Here is a 23521-nt window from a genome sequence, read left to right as displayed (position 1 = left end):
ATTGTATTTAACATATACTTTAACATGTTTAACATATATGGGACTGCCTGCCATCTATGGGAGAGAGTGGAGGGAAGGAAGGGAAAAGTTGGAATAGAAGTTTTTGCAAGGGCCAGTGTTGAAAAATTATCCCCTGCATATGTTTTGTCAATAAAAATCTATAATTTTTAAAAAAAAGTGTCTTGCCCAGGAACACACAGCTAGTAAGTGTCTGAGGCTAGATTTTAAACTCTAAAAAAATGAAACTTCTTGACTTCAGACCTGGCACTCTATCCACTGTGCCATCTAGCCACTCCAGAAATCTCACTACTAGGCCTTATAATCCCAAAGAACTCAAAGGAAAAGGAAAGGAATCTATATGTACAAAAATATTTACAACAACTCTTTTTGTGGATGCAAAATACTGGAAACTGAGAGGATGCACATTAACTGGACATTGCCTGAAGAAATTATGATATGTGGTTATAATGAAAAATTATTTGCTGTGAGAAAGGATAAAAGAGATGGTTTCAGAGATGAGGAAAACTTATATAAACTAATACTGAATAAAGTGAGTAGAACTTTAAAAAAAAATTGTACAATAATAATCACATTGTAAAAAAATGAAGTTTTGGAAGACTTAGAAAATCTGATAAGCATAGTGATAAACCATGATCCCAGAAGCTGAATCCACCTCCTCAAAAAGAGATGACTAACAAAATATGAAGACTAAGACATACATTTTTGGTCATGGAAGTTAATGTAAGAATTTGTTTGTTTTGACTATACATGTTTTTTACAAAGTGTGCCCTACATACTTCTTCCCCATAGAGAAAAGTGTGAGAAAGATAAATTCTTATTAATTGAAAAAATTAATTTAAAAATGCAATTTGTAGTAATATATTTGAAGCAGAAAAGATAGTTAAACTCTACCTTGTTTAAAGTTGCTCCAATTCAACATGCCACAGCTTATACCAAAAGTTATACCTATGCCAGAATGCAGTCTTCAAACTATTGAAATGTAAGAACTATGGGAAAAAAGGGTTATGATTTTTAAAGGCCTTCAAGTTGGATATGCTGTGATGAGGATTTGTTCAAGGGAGAGAAGAGGTCTGGCTTGTTCATTGAAATGATGAGAACATCACAATGATGAGATGTTATGAATCTGTTGGTAGATTTTCTTTTTTGAGAGCTGAACTAATTCTCAGTGCATTTTATAGAGGAAATTTTTTAAAAATAATAATAATCTCTCTCCATAGGTTACACATCGATTATTTTGAGCCTTTCATAAAATTCTAGTAGGCTAACAGGGTTGATTTTTTTAAATTAAACTACTTAAAAAACTGAATAGGAAAGCAAGCAAGTTAAATATTGTGATATCATTATCTTCTTAATCAATCAATCAATAATCATTTATTAAGCACCTATTATAAACCAGATATTGTGCCAAGTGTTAGGGATGCCAAAAAAAAAAAAAAAAAAAAAACTAAAACGATTGTCCCTGCCTCCAAGGAACCAGTTAGACTGTAGTCTAACTGGAGAGACAACACGCAAACAAATATTTAAAAAGCTATGCCTGTATATATATATATAGAGAGAGAGAGAGAGCCTACTATTTTTGCCTCTTTGCTTTATCTTTACTGACTTATGTAGTATATATACAAAAAAGTTTTCCAAATCTTTCTTTTACAAAGTGATGTATGTAAATAAATTTTTCCTTTTCACAAAAATCCTGGCAACTTGCATATTTCACAATTTTTTGACTGTGCTCAACTTTATATTTCTGGTTTTTTTTAATGATCTTTCAACATTTCTTCTTGCAAAACCTTGTATTGCAAATTTTTCTCTCTTTCTTTCCCTTACCTTCTCTCCTAGACAGCAAGTTATCCAATATAAATTAAAGATGTGCAAATCCATACATATTTCCACATTTATCATGCTTCACAAGAAAAATCAGATAAAAAATAGAAAGAAAAAAAAACAAGCAAACAACAAAAAAAATGAAATATTGTTTTGATCCACATTCAGTCAGTCCTTTTCTGGATGCAGATGGCTCTCTCCATCACAAGTCTATTAGGACTGACCTGAATCAACTCATTGTTGAAAAGAGCCACCTCCATCAGAGCTGAGAATCACATAATATTGCTGTTGCTGTGTACAATGCTCTCTTGGTTCTACTCACTTCACTTACCATCAGTTCATGTAAAGACTCCAGGTCTTTCTGAAATCAGCCTGCCAATTCTTTCTTATAGAATAATATTCCATAACATTATATACCATAACTTATTCAGCCATTTCCCAATTGATAGGTATCTACTCAGTTTCCAATTCTTTGCCACTATAAAAATGGCTGCTACATTTTTATACACTGGGGTCCTTTTCCCTTTTTATGATCTCTTTGGGATACAAAGTCAATAGAGTTGATTAAAGGATATGCACAATTTGATAGTCCTTTGAGCACAGTTCTAAATTGCTCTCAGAATGATTAAATAAGTTCACAACTCTACCAGTTTTTCCTTGTCCCCTCCAACATTTATCATTATTTTTTCCTGTCATCTTAGCCAATCTGAGAGGTGTGCAGTGATACCTTAGAGTAGTCTTAATTTGCATTTCTCTAATTAATATTGATTTAGAATATTTTATATGACTAGAAATGGTTTTAATTTCTTCATGTGAAAATGATCTCTTCATATCCTTTGACCATTTATCAATTGAAGAATGGCTTGTATTCTTATAAATTTACTTCTGATTTTTAAGCAGCTGTCCTCCACTATAAAATCTTACAATGTCTAAGGGTCAGTATAAAGGGTAAAAGTCTGAATAATAGATTAGCTCAGATATAAAGTGAAGGAAAAGGGAACAATACATACCTATTAATGTATATCATTTTAATATTTACCAATATTATTTCATTTGAATTTCACAATATTGTTAGGTAGGTGCTATTATCATCCTTATTTTACAGCTAAGGCAAATAGAACTTAAGTAAGCTAGTAGGTATCTGAAATCACATTGAACTCAGGTCTTCCTAACTTCAGTCCCAGATATCTCTCCATGATATCATCTAGCTCTTTTAGGAACTCACAATGAAATAGAAAATAACCAGCTAGTTTCATTTTACAGATGTGGGAATGTACAAGTCAGTAAATGACATATATGGTATGACATCTAAGGGAGTGTCTGTGTGATAACAGGAAAAGGATAAGGAAGAAATCATGTCTATGAGCATCAGGAAATGGAAGAGGAATATGAAGTCGTTTAATGCCATAATATAAATAATGAATTATCAACAATTACACATTTGCTCCAAATTCTGATTTTGGAACTTTGGTTAAAATTCTAATGTACAAACAATATAAGTAGCTGTGAATTGACTATCAATTCTTTATAATGAAGTGAATGAAAAACTAGTTCAGTTTCACTTGTGACTTTTCCCCCCTCATTTGAATTCATGATACTTGCACATGAGCAGTAACATGGAAGTATTCCTTTTAGGTCTGTATAACATGGAAAGGCAATGTATGTTTAGCAAATTTAACATTAGATAACAATTTTTTGCTGAAGTGAAATTGAAAAATTGAAAGAACAAGAGGAAATTCTCTGTTTCAAAATCATGCTAAGAGCAAATTATTAAAATTGGGGAGACCCAAGCTTTCCTTCCCTTTTCCTCCTATTCCTCCTCACCCTGCCTCCTCCCCCTCCTAATTTCCTTGTCCAATCTCTCAAGGACAGGCTGATTAAAGATAAAATCAGCATCCTTCTTGCAGAGGGCTGAAACTCTGAAAAAAGTTTGCTTGAATCAGACAACAGAGCACTTAAGGTTAATTATCTATTCGATGTGAGACAATGACTCTATTAGCATTTGTTTAGATAAATGGCTCTTCTCACTGTTTGGTGCTTACTGAATGTTTGGTGTTAAGATAATCATAGACAAGGATTTGAGGGCAGGGTGAGAGAGGGGCCAGAGAGTCACTTTGCAGCAGGATGAGGAGGAGAGAGGCTGGTGGCTCTGTACTTGAGAAACCAGAATTCTGCTTGGCTGTCTCTTTCGCTTCTCCCCCTAGAGATCAAGAACTTTGATTTATCCTAACTCTGACTGACGCTGAAGCCCTCCAGAGAGCTAGCCCATACTTCACAATTGGCACCCAACATGCTCCAAGGACCCTAATATTACACTGAAGTCCCGGTGACCAGGAAATGGGGTGAATATTTTAATAGCCAAACAGGGAAATTACTTCATTAAGAGCTAAACTAATAACTGTTTGTTTTTTTTGTTGTTGTTTTTTTTTGCTGAAATGGGGCAGATATTAGGAAAAGATTCTCCCCCATCTCCACACTCAATCCCAACCCCACCCTGATGGAGCTCTACAGAAAGCATACTCAGACTAATAAAGAGACAAGATTTGCTTGTAACCTGGGAGCAAATTGATGGATTCATGAATACATTAGAATGCACATCCCCTTGGTTCTTCAAGGAAGAAGAAATAGCAGCTGATAATTGGAAACTAGTAGGAGATCAACTATTGGAAACTAGTAGGAGCTCAACTATGTGAATATTACGGTGATAAAGGTCCTGATTCAATTTCTTAGGAAATATTCTATATGTACAACTTAATACAACTGGTCTTCAAGAATCCTACAAGTCCTAGAAAAAAGAAAAATTTTAAGACTAGCCAAATGAGGAAGTGTGAGGAGAAAGAGGAAGGGAGAAGATAATGGAAATATTTCCAGAGGGCATGGGGAGTTAAGTGAATTTGAAGGGCCTAGTGATTCTCATTCTCACAGTCCAGCTTCAACTTCACCAACACCCAAGCAGTTTCTTGACCCTCCCTCATCAACTTCACCTTCCTGGGTGGAGGAAGGAGGAGAAATTAGGAATGAGAGGAACAATAATATCTCCAACACCTCCCCACCCAGCAATCACCTCCTCCTATGACTCCATTGCAAAAGGCACTACTTAAAGCCAAAGAGGAAGGGCAGAATACAGCTGATTTGAGAATAGAAATGCATCCTGTGACTGAACAGCTTAATTCTTCAGGTCAAGAAAAGAGAAGATAAACTCTTTTTAATCTAGAAATCATCAAAGACCTGAAAAAGGCTTGCACACTTTATGAAGCTACATCATCTTATGTTAAGATATTATTAAAGAATTTGGCTTATGAAATTTTAACCCCTAGTGACTGGAAATCTATAGCAAAGACATGCTTAGAACATGGACAAAACTTGTTGTGGCTCTCTGAATATAGTGAAATCTGTAAGATACAAGTCCAATGAAATAGGCAAACTGGACTTAATACTCCAATCACCTGTGACCAGCTAACAGGTGTAGGTTCTTATGTAGACACTTCAGCACAGATTACCCCATAGCAGCATATGAGCAAATTGCTTCTGCTTGCTATCAAAGCATGGGCTTTTATCCCAGGTAAACAGGACAGAGGAGAGGCCCTCACAAAAATAGCATAAGGACCAAATGAACCCTTTCTTGATTTTGTGGGATGTCTGTAACCACCTGTCATATGAACTATTGGTGAATATGAAGCAACAGAAATTATTATTAGGCAACTTACTAAAGAAAAAGTTAATGAGGTTTGTAAATGAATTATATCCACAAGGATGTTCCTTCAGAGGAGATCATAAGATGCTGTGTCACAGTGGGCATAAATACCTTTTATAGCCAGGCTATGATGCAGACTTCCCAAGATCCAAACATGGGAAGACAGGATGTCTTTTGGCAAGGGACTTCCAGAGAGACTCATCAATGCTTTCAATATGGTAAAATAGGGCATCTGAAAGCTCATTGTTGGCATAGAGACAGAGTGAGAAAACAGGGTAGGAGAACAAGACCCAAAACCCTATGTCCAAAATGCAACAAAGGCTTCCATTGGGCATCAGAATGTAAACTGATTCAGAGAAAAACAGGATAAGGGGCCCAGCCCCAGGGCCCAAAACAAAAAACACTTGGGACATGATGGCAGCTGATACTACACCCAGAGAGTCTTTAGAAGTTCAGTTCTCAGACATGACCATTCAGCCAAGAAGCAATCTGATGGGAGAAAGGGATTACATAATCAATCAGGAAGGAAGGAACCTGATGGGAGAAAGGGATTACAATTGGGGAGAATGGAGTTGTATGCAGCTAGGATACTGAGATACCCCCTAGAGGTGAAATCTGTTCCTCTGCAGCCTCCAGGCACAGTAAGCTTGACCATTTCACCTCCTAAAAGTACTTACAAAAACAGTATTCATCCATACACTGATGTGGGAAACTGGGGAACGTGTCTATAATATCCCAGGCACTAACACAGGTAGACAATGTGTGACTTATCAACCAGGAGAAGTAGTAGTATCAGGTTTACTCATACAGAATCCTAATAGGCAATCTGGTGATAGTTGCCCAGATCCTGACTCCAAGTAACAGAATCCAGGGATATTCTGGACTGCAGCAATTACAGCTGATCATCTTATGCTCACTATCTATATAAATGGCATACCATTAGAAGGATTGGTAGACACAGGTGCACATTGTACAGTCATTAGAGCTGCCAACTAGTTTAGTCACTGGCCAAAGATTAAGGCAGCCACCTACATGTCTGGTATAGGAGGATAAATAGCAGCTGTAGTTAGTGCTACCACTTTGAGATGAACATTTTAAGGAAAAATAGGAGTTTTTACTCTTTTTATAGTTGAAAAAATTCCCATCAATCTGTGGGGAAGAGATATCTTACAACATTTAGGATTACAAATGAGTACTTCAGTTTTTTGGGCAGGGCTGCTGTTGAAGGTCTGCCAACACTCTCACCTGTTCCTCTTCATTGGAAAACTAATACACTAGTGTGGATAGAACAGTGGGCCTTAGCTAGCAATAAAATTCAGGCCTTATTAAATATACTATAGGACCAAGGACACTTAAAAACTTCTCTAAGTCCTTGGAATTCCCCTGTATTTGTTGTAAGAAAGAAATCTGGAAAATGGAGGATGTTGATTGATTTAAGAAAAGTAAATGAACAGATAACTATGAGAATGCTTCAGCCTGGACTTCCATCTCCTACTCAGTTGCCTAGAGAATGGCTTCTTTGGGTTACATACATTAAGGATTGTTTCTATTCTATCCTTCTAGATAAGGAGGATATGAAAAGGTTTGCCTTTTCAGTGTTCAGCATTACCTTAGGTGAGTCTTATAAAAGATATGAATGGACAATTTTGATACAGGGAATGAAAAATAGCCCTATTATGTGTCAAATTTATGTTGCTGTTGCTCTTACTCCAGTAGAAAAGCATTTCCAAAAGTAATGTTATTACATTACATGGATGATATATTGGGATGTACACCTGAGAATAAATGTTAGAAGCATGTCTACAAAAGACCATAGAAACACTAAGGAACTACAAATTGCATATAGCTCCAGAAAAAATTCAAAGACATGCTCCTTTTTCAATATTTAGGATATAAACTCTAGCCTAAGGTGCTTACAATACAAAAACTCTCCTTAAGAACAGAGAAGCTAAATACCTTAAATGAAAATTTCAGAAATTCATAGGAGATTTCCAATGAATGTGTCCAGTGTTAGGCTTGACTACCTATCAATTACAACCATTATATGACATTTTAAAGGGAGACAGGACTTTAAATTCACCACACTAGCGTACAAAAGACGCTCAAGAGGCTTTGAGAGAAGTTGAACTGGCTTTATCCAATGTGGTTGAAAGGGTCACTCAAAAACTCTTGGAAATATCAGTTTTTGTTACAAAAGAGGCACCCACAGCAGTCCTTCATCAAGGAAACAGTGTGAGAGAGTGGGTGAACCTCCCAGCACAACCAGAACAAAGCCTTACTCATTACCCAGTACTTGTAGCTAGGATTTTATTAAAGGTCATTAAGTGAACTATCTTATCTGGGATAAGACCTGACAAGATATACATCTTTTATACCAATTCACAAATTAATATATGCTGTGAAACCATTCCAGAGTGGAAAATTTTATTGGCCACGGCTCCAAATTTTACACATGGGTCTCCATTAAAGATAACCAGACTTTTACATAATTGGCCATGGATTCTTGAAGAAAATGTTTCTTTTTTTTTTTTTTTTTCATATTTCTTATTTATTCATAAATTGTTCACCATACATCTAATAGGTAATATGTTCCATGTTCTTCAAATTTTCTTAGGATATATCCATGTATATTTACATCTTAACTTGGTAAATAGTTTAAGATATTTTTCTATGTACAATTTATTTCAGAATGCTTTCCAGACATCTAAATGTTGCCTTTTTTAAAACCAAATAATTGATTTTTATACCCAAAACTTAAATTTTTACATTTGGTAAACACAAATTTGCTATTATCACTTGCTACTACGTATCATATATTTACTGTTGCATATATCTACTTTTTTTTAATGCTAGCAAATGTTTAATAACCAAGTTCTCCAAAAAGTATTTTAAAATTTAATTTGTATTACCAACATTTTCTCCAGCATTTTTAAATTCTCCAGAATTTTTAAATTCTAGAAAATCAGCAGAATAATAAATCAATGCTGAGTTGCAAATAAGGAAACTGAGACTAGGGTCACCCAAGAGTCTGAGGCCAAATTTGCACTCAGGTGGAAGTCTTTTTTTTTTTTTTTTTTAATTCATTTTTCCAAATTATCCCCTCCCTCCCTCCACTCCACTCCCTCCCCGCGATGGCAGGTAATCCCATACATTTTACATGTGTTACAATATAACCTAGATACAATATATGTGTGTAAATACCATTTTCTTGTTGCACATTAATTATTACCTTCCGAAGGTATAAGTAACCTGGATAGATAGACAGTAGTGCTAACAATTTACATTCGCTTCCCAGTGTTCCTTCTCTGGGTGTAGTTATTTCTATCCATCATTGATCAACTGGAAGTGAGTTGGATCTTCTTTATGTTGAAGATTTCCACTTCCATCAGAATGCATCCTCATACAGTATTGTTGTTGAAGTGTATAGTGATCTTCTGGTTCTGCTCATTTCACTCAGCAACAGTTTATTTAAGTCTCTCCAAGCCTCTCTGTATTCCTCCTGCTGGTCATTTCTTACAGAGCAATAATATTCCATAACCTTCATATACCACAATTTACCCAACCATTCTCCAATTGATGGACATCCATTCAACTTCCAGTTTCTAGCTACAACAAAAAAGAGCTGCCACAAACATTTTGGCACATACAGGTCCCTTTCCACTCTTTAGTATTTCTTTGGGATATAATCCCAATAACAGCAATGCTGGATCAAAGGGTATGCACAGTTTGATAACTTTTGGGGCATAGTTCCAAATTGCTCTCCAAAATGGCTGGATTCTTTCACAACTCCATCAACAATGTATCAGTGTCCCAGTTTTCCCACATCCCCTCCAACATTCATCATTATTTGTTCCTGTCATCTTAGCCAATCTGACAGGTGTGTAGTGGTATCTCAGAGTTGTCTTAATTTGCATTTCTCTGATCAGTAGTGATTTGGAACACTTTCATATGAGTGGAAACAGTTTCAATTTCATCATCTGAGAATTGTCTGTTCATATCCCTTGACCATTTATCAATTGGAGAATGGTTTGGTTTCCTATAAATCAGGGTCAGTTCTCTATATATTTTGGAAATGAGACCTTTGTCGGAACCTTTACTTTTAAAAATATTTTCCCAATTTGTTACTTCCCTTCTAATCTTGTTTGCATTAGTATTGTTTATACAGAAACTTTTTAGTTTGATGTAGTCAAAATCTTCTATTTTGTGATCAATAATGATCTCTAATTCTCCTCTGGTCATAAATTCCTTCCTCCTCCACAGGTCTGAGAGGTAGACTATTCTCTGTTCCTCTAATCTATTTATGATCTCATTCTTTATGCCTAAATCATGGACCCATTTTGCTCTTATCTTGGTGTATGGTGTTAAGTGTGGGTCCATATCTAATTTCTGCCATACTAATTTCCAGTTTTCCCAACAGTTTCTTCCGAATAATGAATTTTTGTCCCTAATGTTGGTATCTTTGGGTTTGTCAAAGATTAGATTGCTATAGATGTACCCTTTTTTGTCCTTTGTATCTAATCTGTTCCACTGATCTACCGTTCTATTTCTTAGCCGGTACCAAATGGTTTTGGTGACTGCTGCTATATAATATAGCTTTAGATCAGGTACACTTAGACCACCTTCCTCTGACTTTTTTTTCATTAGTTCCCTTGCAATTCTCGACCTTTTATTCTTCCATATGAATTTTGTTGTTATTTTTTCTAGGTCATTAAAATAGTTTCTTGGGAGTCTGATTGGTATAGCACTAAATAAATAGATTAGTTTGGGGAGTATTGTCATCTTTATTATATTCGCTCAGCCTATCCAAGAGCACTGAATGTCTTTCCAATTATTTAAATCTGACTTTATTTTCGTGGCAAGTGTTTTGTAATTTTTCTCATATAATTCCTGACTATTCTTTGGTAGATGGATTCCCAAATACTTTATACTCTCAACATTTGTTTGGAATGGAATTTCTCTTTGTATCTCTTGCTGTTGCATTTTGTTGGTGATATATAAGAATGCTGAGGATTTATGTGGATTTATTTTGTATCCTGCCACTTTGCTAAAATTCTGAATTATTTCTAATAGCTTTTTAGCAGAGTCTTTGGGGTTCTCTAAGTATACCATCATGTCATCTGCAAAGAGTGATAGTTTGATTTCCTCATTTCCTACTCTAATTCCTTGAATCTCTTTCTCAGCTCTTATTGCCGAGGCTAGCGTTTCTAGTACTATATTGAATAGTAATGGTGATAGTGGGCAACCTTGTTTCACTCCTGATCTTACTGGGAAAGGTTGCAGTTTATTTCTATTGCATATTATGCTTACTGACGGTCTTAAATATATGCTCCTGATTATTCTAAGGAATAGTCCATTTATTCCTATACTCTCAAGAGTTTTTAGTAGGAATGGATGTTGGATTTTGTCAAATGCTTTTTCTGCATCTATTGAGATGATCATGTGGTTTTTATTAATTTGATTATTAATATGGTCAATTATACTAATAGTTTTCCTAATATTAAACCAGCCCTGCATTCCTGGTATGAATCCTACTTGATCATAGTGTATTATCCTGGGGATGATTTTCTGAAGTCTTTTTGCTAATATCTTATTTAAGATTTTAGCATGAATATTCATTAAGGAGATTGGTCTATAGTTTTCTTTCTCCTTTTTCGATTTGCCTGGTTTAGGTATCAGTACCATGTCTGTGTCATAAAAGGAGTTTGGTAGGACTTCCTTCATCCCCTATTTTTTCAAATAGTTTATATAACATTGGGGCTAATTGTTCTTTAAATGTTTGGTAGAATTCACATGTAAATCCATCTGGTCCAGGGGATTTTTTCCTGGGGAGTTGATTAATAGCTTGTTCTATTTCTTTTTCTGAAATGGGACTATTTAAGCAATTTATCTCCTCCTCTGTTAATCTAGGAAGCCTATATTTTTGGAGGAAGTCATCCATTTCACTTAAGTTATCAAATTTATTGGCATAAAGTTGGGCAAAGTAACTCCTTATTATTTCTCTAATTTCCTCTTCATTCTAATTTCTTCTTCCCCCTTTTCATTTGTAAGACTAACAATTTGATTTTCCTCTGAAGAAAATGTTTCTAAAGTTCCTCTTAAAGGACCAACTATCTTACAGATGCATCCAAACATAACATGTCCTGTACAGTCTCATGACAACTATAAAGAGGGTAGTCAGAACTCCTTTGCAGTCCACTCAGTAGAATGAATTATATGCAATCATTCTAGCTCTTACTTATTATCCTGGAGATATAAATATAATATCTGATTCAGCCTATTAAGTAGGCATGGAACAAAAAGTTGCCACAGCCCTGATAAAATTTGTAGCTTCCAATATATATCAGCTCTTTAAGGAATTTCAAGAGCAAATGAGAAAGCATCCAGGTAAGATTTATATTTTGCATGTACAGTCTCATAGTGGACTTCCAGGTCCTTTTTTTGATGGTAATTCAAAGGCAGATAGCCTTCTAACTATGTTGGCCTTTATTTCCTTTATTTCAGGCAGCCCAAGAATCTCATTCTAAATAGTTTTAGGCTACTCAAGCTTTATGTTTGCAATTTGGGATAACAAGCGAGGAAGCTAAGAGCATAATAAAAGCCTATACAGTTTGCCTTCCTTTCCACATTCCTATGCTCCCTCCAGGCAAGAACCCTTGTGGTTTGAGACCCAATGAAATTTGGCAAATGGATGTGACCCAATATAAATCTTTTGGTTGTCTGTCTTTTATCCATGTAGACACCTTTTTAGGATTTACTTTTGCAATACCAACAGTAAAAGAGAAAGCCCAAGTGGTCACTGAATTCCTTATACAAATATTTGCAATCATGGGTGTGCTACTAGCAATAAAAATAGATAATGGACCTGCATGTGTTTCTAAACATTTTGCATACTTTTGTGCACAGTATAAGATTTTACACACTACTGGCATATCCTTTAATCCTCAAGGACAGGCAATAGTAGAGAGAAGAAACAGAGATATCAAGACATTCCTCCAAAAACAAAAGAAAGGGGGAGCTACAGGAAACCCTAGATAACTTCTAAATTTAGCTCTTTATACAATTAACTTCTTGATTTTTGACAAAGATGCACTGACTCCAGCAGACAGATTTTATAACCCACCAGAAGGGCAGTGTCTAGTGTGAGCAGCTCCACTATCTTTAGATAATCACCAGGTGATGTGGAGAGATCCAGAAAATGTTGAATGGAAGAGACCAGATAGGTTAACTTCTTGTATTTCTACAGATGGAGAAGGAATCAGATGGGTGCCAATGAGCCTTATCCATTGGAGAGAGACGGAGCAGACCCTTGAACAAAGGAGAAGACCCAAGAAACATCAGGTGGTTCCATTGCTGATTGTGCCCACCACTGAAAGAGCCTGGCAGTTATGGCAATTGACACATGGAAATCAAAAATTGTTAATGATTCTGATGTAGGACTTCAAAACCCTCAGGAATCATCGGATTCTCTGAGACATGACAAGAATGTTGCAAGAATTCAAAATCTGCAGGAATCATTGGATTCCCTAACACATGAAGACAATAGATTGGTTTTTGGACTTGGTTGTGGAAGGAGGCGGCTGTGTGATTGTTATCTACATACCCTCCTTCTAGGACTTCTGGAAATCTTTTACAATACCATGTTGATTCATATTATTTGTTATATTACTACTTGCATGTACAATTCATGTTTGTTACATCACATTGAGCCTGCACTGGCTGTAGGGAGAGTCATCACTGCTAGCCTATGCTTTATTGCTATGTGCTTGTGTAATACCTCCCATGCTGATGAATTTGTATATACCTGTTTCTAGTAAGACGCTTCAGCCCAGAAACCCACTAACAAAATCTGGCTTGACTTCCCACTTCCTTGTAGTGTTTTTCATCTCTCTTCCTGAGAAATCAGGGATGGCATGACCACTTGTATTCTAAAACAAAAGAAAGCAAGAGATGTAGAGGACTGAAACTCAAAAAGGTGTGCTTGAACCTGACTACTGAGCTCTTACAGCTAATTACCTATTTGATATGAGACAATGATTCTATTAGCATATGTTTGGATAAATGGCTTTTCTCACTGTTTGATGCTTACTGAATGTTTGGTGTTAAGATAAGCTTAAACAAGGATTTGAGGGCTGGATGAGAGAGAGGCCAGAGAGTCACTTTGCAGCAGGATGTGAAGGAGGGAGGCTGGTGACTCTGGACTCAAGAATCCTGAATTCTGCTTGACTGCCTCTTTCACTTCTCCCCCTAAAGACCACGGACTTTGATTCATCCTGACTCTGGCTGACCCTGAAGCCCTCCAGAGAGCTAGCCTGTACTTCACACCTCATAACCTAAGGTGAAATTCCCTTCTGCTCAGGTTTGGGTATAGGACAAATTTTTTTGAATAGATTGCCCAAGTCTGGGACTAACTGTGAAGTAAAAATAACATAACTAAAGTTCATTAGAGTAGGCCCAATCCTCATTGTAACATGGTTTCTCATTAATTGTTAACCAATCAAAATTGATCCTTCTTCCAAAGCCATATAAACCATGAATCCTGATCCATGATTGTAATTCACATTCAAAAAGTGCTGGCCTTATTAATAAAATGACTCGGCAAATATGTCTATAGAACTTTTAAATGCCACAGATATGGCAACCAAATGAAAGGATAAGAGCCTTGCAGCCTAGATTCATAACAAAAATTCCCCTATATATTTTGGTACTACATAAAGTTCTTCTTAAGGAGAGTTCTCTGTTATGACCCTGCCTATGATCTAACTCTCCCTTTTACCAGTCATTAAATTAAATTATATTTACCAGTCATTAAATTATATTTGGTTAAATGTATATGTTCTGTGCATATTTATCTGGTTTTGATGCTACAGCTTTCTCCAATTTTCATTTTCACCTGCAGAGGAATAATCAGTAAAAATTTAGTAAGACATATTGGCCAAAATCCCCTCTAGCCAGGATTGAGGTGTCTACAAAGTGTGGAAAACCTCTGAAGAAGGCTTTGAGAGAACCATTGTTTTTATTTTCAAGTGATCAAATAGGAGTGTGGGAAGTCCACAGTTAATATGTGAGTCATACCCTGTACCAGTCCATTACTTTAAGAAGGCATGTCCTGGAAATTTCTTACCAGTAGAGTTAAAGGAAACTAAATCAATCTGAAAGATGGCCTACCCTTGTAATACCTAAACAAATAAAGGAACAGACAAACAAATAGGTAGATGGGTAGATAAATAATAAATGAATGAATGAATGAACAAACAAATAAACAGATAAACAAATGAACAGATAAATAAATAGATAGATAAATGAATAAATATATAAACAAATAAAAGCTTTGAATCTTGGGGAGCAAATCTGGAGTGAATGTGGTTATAACTCTGTGAAAGAGGGCTTAGAGGGAAGCCCTCTTAAGATTTTTCAGGCAGAGATATGTCAAGGGAATTGAGTTAAATGTAGGATTTCATGTGGTTTAAAAAAAAAATCTGATCTGAGTAGAGCAGAAAGCAGATAATTTTTAAAAAGCAAGTGAAGCAGTTTGCATTTTCATTTTGATTTCTGTATGTGTTTTTCTGTGTTTTTTTTCTTTGTCTAGGATATGAGCTTACATTTGCTGATGGTGTAATGCAAAAAACAATGAGACTTTTTTCAGGCTACAATGTTTAAAAAGGGGTAATATTGAAAGAGTTCTTTCTGGCATTTGACTGAGTTTACAGTTTTGGAGATACAATTAGAGAAGGGTCCTCTCATTCAGTAAATGCCAAGTTTCTCCCCTTCCCCATTTTGGATGAAGTTTTAGTAGGGATTTTAAACAGATAAAATCTAGAACAAGCAGTCTATAGATAGAAAGGACTGATGAAAGAAAACTATCTGGGTTTTTTGGCTAATTAAGTTTCTATTTGACAAAATGACTGACTTCTTTGGTCACACCAAAGTCAGATAAATTTAGGTGTAATTAGATTTCAGAACTAAAATTTGTAGCTTGTTTAAATTAAATCTAAGAATGTCTTTTCCTCCTCCATGTCCAATGTATCTGACATCAGGTCAACATGTTTAAAACTGGGAAAAAAAAAATTGTCTTTTAAAACACTTTGCTCAGGACTTTTCTATCATGGCCTTAAATGCAACTACTTTAGGATTTCAGTAGTTTATGTTTTAAAAACTGTTTTTAGAAGTAATGCTGGCAAAAAGTATGAGAGAAATAAAATTGGATTTGTAAATCCAGTAAAAAAACAGGATTTGTTAACACTTAATAAAGTGTTAAATATCTCTATATGCTAAGAATAACAGGACAGAAAGGAGGGTGAGCATGATTTTTACTTTGGAAAAATGTAATGCCAGAGAAACTGAAACAAGATAGAAATTAGAGATTATTCAATACAGAATTTATTAAATGGAGAGATTTACTGGGACCAAATGGATCCATGGTTTGGTCCCAGGGCTGAATGAGACTATCATCTCAAAGAATCCAGCCCTAAATGTCCAATAACAAGATTCTTTTATAGAATAACAAGAACATTGACATAATGGGGGAGGTACCTGGATGAGGATGACATAATGGAAGCAGGCATAATGGAGGGAGGTACTGGAGAGGCTCTTGATATTCTAATGATGTCTAAAATGGATAAAGACCTTTATCCCATCAAACATTAAGAGGGAATGACTATAGCCTAAGGTCTAAGATATGACCTTTAGCCTAACATTAAGAGGGAATGGTTATAATCTGAGGCAGAGTAACTGAATAGGACAATTAGGGAAACTGAGTCAGGACATTAAAAGAGAACTGTGATACAACAAAACTACTGTTTTTCTTGTTTTTAGGTAACATAGCAGATCTCTATTGCTAAGTAGACAATCTAGTCTTTTATAAGTTGTTAAGAAATTTGGAAATAAAAATGAAAGACATTGATTTCTTATTCCAAGTGGCAGTTTCACATATTCTAATATAGGAGGTTAGAAGAAATCTGATGAGCCACCCATGCTTAAGTGTGATAACTAAAATATTTCATATGATATCACTTTTAAAATCATTGGAAGTGGATTACTTGGAAAAAGTGATCCCATAATATGAAATGGTTAGAATAAACAGCCCTCAAAGGAAATATAATACTAAATCATTGAAATTATTGATGTGATAGTTTATTCTAGTCTCTTTTGCAAAATTCATTATTCACTGTATTAAGACCAATTTTATAAGAGATTTGGGGATTTTTAACAAAGAAGAGGGAATAAGCAACTTATATCAGAGAAGAACTGCTCTAAGGCTACACCTATACCACAAGACCGCACAAAATGTTTGCAGAGTAACAGAGGGCTGTAGGAGATGAAATCTATGAAATGCACAAGTCTACCACTTTTTACTTTTTACTTTCTACCTTTGTATCTGTAAAGTCTACTTACATTTACATCTATATGTAAGTTCTTGTTACAAAGAGGATTGACCCCTTTAATTTTTGTCAAATGTTATTAGAGAGGATTGTGTTCTTTATTATTGTCCATCTTTCCCTTTTCCCTTCACATTGTTTCCCACATCAATTAGTGATTCTTTGAGATTATATCTCTCAATAGAATCAAATGGGGCAATAAATATAGTAATTCTTTCTCATATTAATAACAAGTTATTAAATTTGGGAAGACCCAAGCTTTTTTCTCCCCAGTCCTATTTCCTTGTCCAGTCTCTCAAGGACAAGGAAGATAGGATTAACATTTTCCTCATTCTGATTACAGCTACTCTACCCAATGAAATCAAACTTCTAATCTAATTGAAACCACGCCTTCTGCTAAAGCTTGGGTGGGGGACACATATTTTAAAAGATTACTCAAGACTGGGAATAACTTAGAGTTAAATGGTGTAATCAAAGTTCATTAGAATAAATTAAACACTTCTTTGATTTTCTCATTAATTGTTAACCAGTTAGAATTCATTGCCAATCACAGGGAACACCACTGTTCCAATGCCATATAAACCAGGAACCTACCATTGTCTTTGACATTAAGGAATGAGACAAATCTTTTATTAAGATGCTAGCATTATTAATAGAAATAACTAATTACTGAGAAATTATATTTCTCAAAATTTTTAATTCCACATTGGTAACAGTTTTCAAAAAGTCTAAGCAAATTCTGTAGCAAAATATGTGATTACAAAAGAAAATATATTGAAAATATTAAATATATATATATGTGTATATGAGCATATATACATATATGTGAGAAAACAGAAGATTAATAATTTGGAATAAAGGTACTTATATGTGTTCTTATAAAAATAATTCCATGTGCCTTAGCTTAAGAACCGCTGCCTTGAAACAGAGTTAAGTTGATAGAGTACAGGGAACATTCCAGCTAAACCCTCCCACTATTTCTTTCCAAACAATTTTAAACTAATAGGAATCGTTAAATCAAATTCTGGACCACTCACAATACAAAATGTACAAAGGAACCATTTCAGTAACCTCACAATCTAAATAGATGAATATTTTTTAAAATAAATTTTTATATTAACTGAAGAGGAATTATACTTGAATAAACTTATCTTAGGAAAAGAAATTGAACAAACTATTAACAAGCTCTCTAAAAAAGATTGCCTAGGACTAGATAGATTTTTGATGAGTTCTATGAAATGTTAGGAACAATTCCATTATTATATAAGTTATCTGGGGAAAATGGGCAAAGAAGGAGTATTGCCGACTTCCTTTTATGTTACACATATGAAGTTGATACCTATGCCAGGAAGAGCAAAAATAGGAAGAAAACTAGAAATCAATTTCTCTAATGAATATTTATCCAAAAAATTTTAATAGAATGCTAGCAAGGACTTTACAGCAATTTATCACAAAAGTGATAGACTAGGAACAAGTAAAATTTATAGAAATGCAAGGGTTGATTCAATATTAGGGAAATTGCCACTATAAATAATTATGTAAATAACAAAAACGTCTTCATTATTAACACAATAGATGCAGAAAAATCTTTTGACAAAATACACCACTTGTTCTCATCAAAAGACTACCAACCATAAGAATAAATGGAGCTTTCCTTAAAATGATAAGTAGTATTGATCTAAAACCATTAACAAATATTACCTGTAATGGGGATAAGCTAGAAGCTTTCCCAATAAGATCAGGAATGAGGCAAGGATGTCCATTATCACCACTATTATTCAATATTGTTCTAGAAATGCTAGCTATAGCAATAAGAGAAGAAAAAGAAATTGAGGGAATTAAAATAGGCAATATGAAAACAAAGCTACCATTTTGTAGATGATATGGTCATATATTTTAAAAACCCTCTTAACTTTTAAAAAATAGCAAAATTGCAAGATATAAAAGAAGCAACATATTTCAAAATATTACCAACAAATTCCAGCAAAAAAGAAAGAGAAATGCAACTTGAAATAACTGCAGACATTATAAAATGCTTGAGAGACTACTTGCCAAGAAAAATCCAGAAAATATATGAACACAATTACAAAGCACTTTTCAAACAAATAAATTCTGATTGAAGCAAGTAAAATATTAATTTTTCATGAGTAGTCTAAGCCAATATAAAAAAAAGAACAATCACATATAATCTAACTTTATTCAGTGCTATATCAAACTATCAAATTTTTTTTTCTACTGATAAAGCCGAAAAAAAATAACAAAATTTATCTGAAAGAACAAAAGACCAATAATATTAGTGGAATCGATGAAAAATGTCAAAAAAAAGAAGAAGGAGGAGGAGGAGGAGGAGAAGAAAAGAAAAATGAAAGAAAGAAAAAGCAGTACTACAGTACCAGATTTAAAACTATTACAAAGCAAAAATTATCAAGGCAACCTGGTATTTTCTAGTAATAGTAAATCACTGGAATAGAATAAACCCACAAAACACGTAGTAAATGATCATAGTAATCAAGTAAACCAGTAGTAATCAAGTCAATCTGAAGATCCAAGTTTTTGGATAGAAATCATTCTAACAAAAATTGCTTTACCCAGATTAATTCTCCCCCTCTAATCACTATTAATTAACTTCTCAAATCTGATTTTGGAGTAGCAGAGACACAAACAGGTCCTAGTGAGGAATTTTACCAGTCTGTAATACCAAGGTAGGAGTCAACCAAGAATACATCAGCACCAGCCAGAGCCCTAGGAGACAGTTGTTCTACATGTGTAACAATATTCAGAGATAGTCAGGAAGTTGGACGAACAGTCAGAAAGAGATTACCAAGGACTGCTGGCCCTGGGTGCAACAAGTACAAACTGGCTGCAACTTTTTGTTACAATTCTAAAGTAAAAAAGGAGCAAACGTAATTGCAGCTCCAAGTAAGCAAGGTAAAGAATACAGCATAGAGTTGGAAAGAAGTATATGGTATGGTATATGGTATACTTCTTTCCATACCTCTCCTGGGATCACATCATCTAGAAAGCAACAAAAATTTTCTGACCTTGAGAATTAGTTATGAAAATAGCGGAGCAAAAAACCCTAAAACATCAGTCCTCCCTAATTACACATGAGAAGATTCAAATTTGAACATAACATTGAAAGTAAAGAAATTGGCTGAGGAACTTGACTAAAAAGTTATTATAGTGGCAGAAAAGAGCAATACACAAATCAAAAAGAAAAGCAACAATGTGAAAACATTACAAAGAAAACCTCAAAGAAAAATGACTAATTATCATTGAGTCTAATTAACTCATGTCCGTCAAGACTTCCTGGGAAAGTAAAAGAAAAAGATAAGAGTGATTCAGGAAAATTCAAGGAAATTTAAAAGGATGTAAGAAAATTATAAAAAAGAGAACTAATCGCTTGGTGAGAACTGCTTAAAAAGCAGAATTTAATCAAAATTTTAAGTTACAAAAGATCACCAAATAAAACAATTCCCTAAAAATTAGAATTGGATATGTGGAAGCTAATAACATCAAGAAACAAGAAAAAAAGTGAAAAAAAAATTTAAAAATTTAAAATATTTCACCAAAAATGACCAAGAAAATAAATTTAAGAAAGATAAAGAAATAATTATTGAACTACCTAAAAATCATTAACAAAAAAGAGCCTACTATTATATTTCAAAAATGACAAAGAAGTATCTTCAGTTATTAATATCAATATGTCTTTGATTCAGAGGATAAAAAAAGAAATGGAAAGAATCTACAAATTGTCTCATGAAAGAGATTTCAAAATAAAAATCCTCAGGAATATTATACACAAATTTCAGAGCTCCAAAAATAAGGAGAAAAATATCATAAGTTTCCAGAAAGATACAATTATGAAGTCACAATATCATGAATGATTTCCAAGTTAAAAGGGTGCAAGACTTAGAACATGACATTCTGGAAAATAGAAGAACTACAATTACAACCAAGAATCACCTACTCAGAAAAACTGTGTATAATCCATGAGAGAAATTGACTATTTAATAAAGGAGGATGAAAAGACAAGAGCTGAATAGAAATGTTTCTATTTATACAAGACTCAAAAGAAACACAAAAAGATAAACATGAAAGAGTAATCATAAAGTTATACTGTTTACATTCCTATATTGGAAGAAAATGATACATGTAATACCTAAGCCTATATAAACAGAGAATATGATTGTGAGTTGATTGTACTGAAATGAGATTTTTTAAAAATGAAGAGGTGACAAAGAGAATAGGAGATGGGGCAAATAAAAGATAAGAGAAATTTTCTCAAATAAAAGAGGCATTCATAGAAGAGAATATAGTGGAGGGAAGGGGAAAGTCATGGGCAAAACTTGAACTGAGCTCACTTTCATCAGAATAAGGAAGACAATGGTCAGATCTTAAAATTTTTTAAAAGTTAATTATGTCAATAAAGTGGATATCACTTTTCAATTTGATAAATCTTTTAACAAAATGTCATGTCCCTGTGAAGAAAAAAAATTGATATTATCTCCATTTTTATAATTGATTCTATTGTTTCACTGCCAACATTTTGTGTCTGAGTTAAGTTGAGAAGTTCAACTTTTGATTTAATTAAGTTTAGAAGTTCAGTTTTTCTGCTAATCACTATCCTATTATTGTGTCAAGGAAACCTTTTATCCCTGAAGGCTACCAGTGTATGTCAGGGAATCTGGCCTATTATCTCTGCAGTACTGTTTGTTCTTTAAGTGTCATTTGTAATCAGTGTGACACTAACTAGACCTGCAGGTGAACATTACCTGCTGTCCATGGTGAGATTATCTAGGATCTCTTTTTCATCATGGTTTTCAGGGAGTCCAATAATCCTTATATTATCTCTTCTAGATCTATTTTCTAGGTCTATTGTTTTCCCAAGTAGGTATTTAACATTTTTTTCCATTGTTTTCATTTTTTGGTTTTGCTTGATTGATTCTTGATGTCTCATCTAGTCATTCATTTCCATTTGTTCAATTTAGTGAATTATTTTCTTCATTTACTTTTTTTTACATTTTTGTATTTATCCAATTGAGTTTTTAAGTGAGTTGTTTTGTTCTATGGAATTTTTTTCCATTTAATAATTTTTTAAAGAAGTTATTTCTTTTTTCAATTCACAAATTCTGTTTTCCTGGGAGTTTTTTCTACCTTTTCCATTTCACATATTCATATGTAGAAAACCATGATGAAAAAAAGATCCTAGACACTATTTTTCAGGAAATCTTCAAAGAGAATGGCACTGATGTCATAGAATCAGAAGGCAAAATAGCCCTTTAATTCATTGAACACCTCCTGAAAGAGACCCCAAAATTAAAAGGAATATCATGGCTAAATTTCAGAATTATCATACCAAAGAAAAAATAATACAAGCAGCCAGAAAGAAACAATTCAAATACTGAGGAGTCACAATAAGGATTACTCAGGATCTAGCAGCTTCCACATTAAAGGATCAAAGGGCCTGGAATCTGATATTCTGAGAGGCAAAGGAACTTGGAATGCAGCCAAGAATAAATTACCCTGCTAAACTGAGCATTTTCTTCCAGGAAGAAGATAGGCATTCAATGAAACAGGTGAATTCAATTTATTTTTGATGAAAAAACCAGAGCTAAACAAAAATTTTGGACCTCAAATATAGGACTCAAGAAAAGCATGAAAAGGTAAAAAGAACTTTTGAGAATTGTTTTTTGTTATGGGTACACATAGAGAGTACATGTATAATTTGATTTTGCTGTTATAATATAAAAAGGAACTATAGCTGGAAAGGGGATTCTACCAAAAAATGTGAAAAATGAAGGTTAAAAAAAAAGGAAATTACATCACACGAAGAGGCAAAAGAAAACTATTGTATTTGAGAGAAAGAAGGGATGAAGAGATGAATCAATACTAAACATATATGAACCAAGTGGTATTACAAGGAAATTCCTACAGGAGAAGTTAAGGGAGCTGCAAGAAGAAATAAAGAGCAAAACTATAATAGTGATACATCTCAACATTGAACTGTCAGAACTAGATAAATCAACCCACAAAATAAGTAAGAAAGAAGTTAAAGAGGTAAATAGAATACTAGAAAAGTTAGGCATGATAGATCTCTGGAGAAAATTGAATGGAGACAGAAAGGAGTACACTCTCTTCTCGACAGTTCATGGGACCTATATAAAAATTTACCATATATTAGGACAAAAGGACCTTGAAATCAAATGCAGAAAGGCAGAAATAGTAAATGAATTCCTTTCAGATCATGGTGAGCTAAAAACTACATTCAATAAAAGGCCAGTGGAAAATAGACAAAAAAGTAATTGAAAACTAAACAATCTCATCCTAAAGAATGAATGGATGTAACAGCAAATCATAGACACAATTAATAATTCCATGCAAGAGAATGACAATAATGAGAAAACCTACCAAAATTTGTGGGATGCAGCCAAAATGGTAATAAGGGGAAAGTTTATATCTCTAGAGGCTTACTTGCACAAAATAGAGAAAGAGAAGTTCAATGAATTGGGCTTGCAACTAAAAAAGCTAGAAAAAGAGCAAATTAACCCCCCAATTGAATATTAAACTTGAAATTCTAAAAATAAAAATGAATAAAATTTAAAACAAAAAA

At 34.1% G+C, this 23521-nt stretch overlaps 1 protein-coding gene across 7 annotated transcripts in view; it reads right to left on the bottom strand.

Moving 5' to 3' along the window:
• Window positions 1-23521, bottom strand: part of MDGA2 (MAM domain containing glycosylphosphatidylinositol anchor 2) — a 795736-nt gene that overhangs the window by 661380 nt on the left and 110835 nt on the right. For 2 of the 7 annotated variants that reach the window (XM_074290629.1, XM_074290632.1), the window contains exons 2-3: window positions 18610-18710; window positions 13335-13458 (exon numbers count right to left, since the gene is read on the bottom strand). The exons of 3 other annotated variants lie outside the window; for them this stretch is intronic. The gene's annotated coding sequence lies outside the window, so the exon portion shown is untranslated. Of the gene's footprint in view, window positions 1-13334; window positions 14719-18609; window positions 18711-23521 lie in introns of those variants that run through there. 2 more of the 7 variants (XM_074290631.1, XM_074290630.1) reach the window with 2 other exon arrangements.

The sequence above is a fragment of the Sminthopsis crassicaudata genome, chromosome 2 (assembly GCF_048593235.1).
Source record: "Sminthopsis crassicaudata isolate SCR6 chromosome 2, ASM4859323v1, whole genome shotgun sequence".
NCBI lineage: Eukaryota > Metazoa > Chordata > Mammalia > Dasyuromorphia > Dasyuridae > Sminthopsis > Sminthopsis crassicaudata.
Note: the sequence above shows the minus strand (reverse complement) of the source record. Positions and strands in the feature narration are given on the sequence as shown.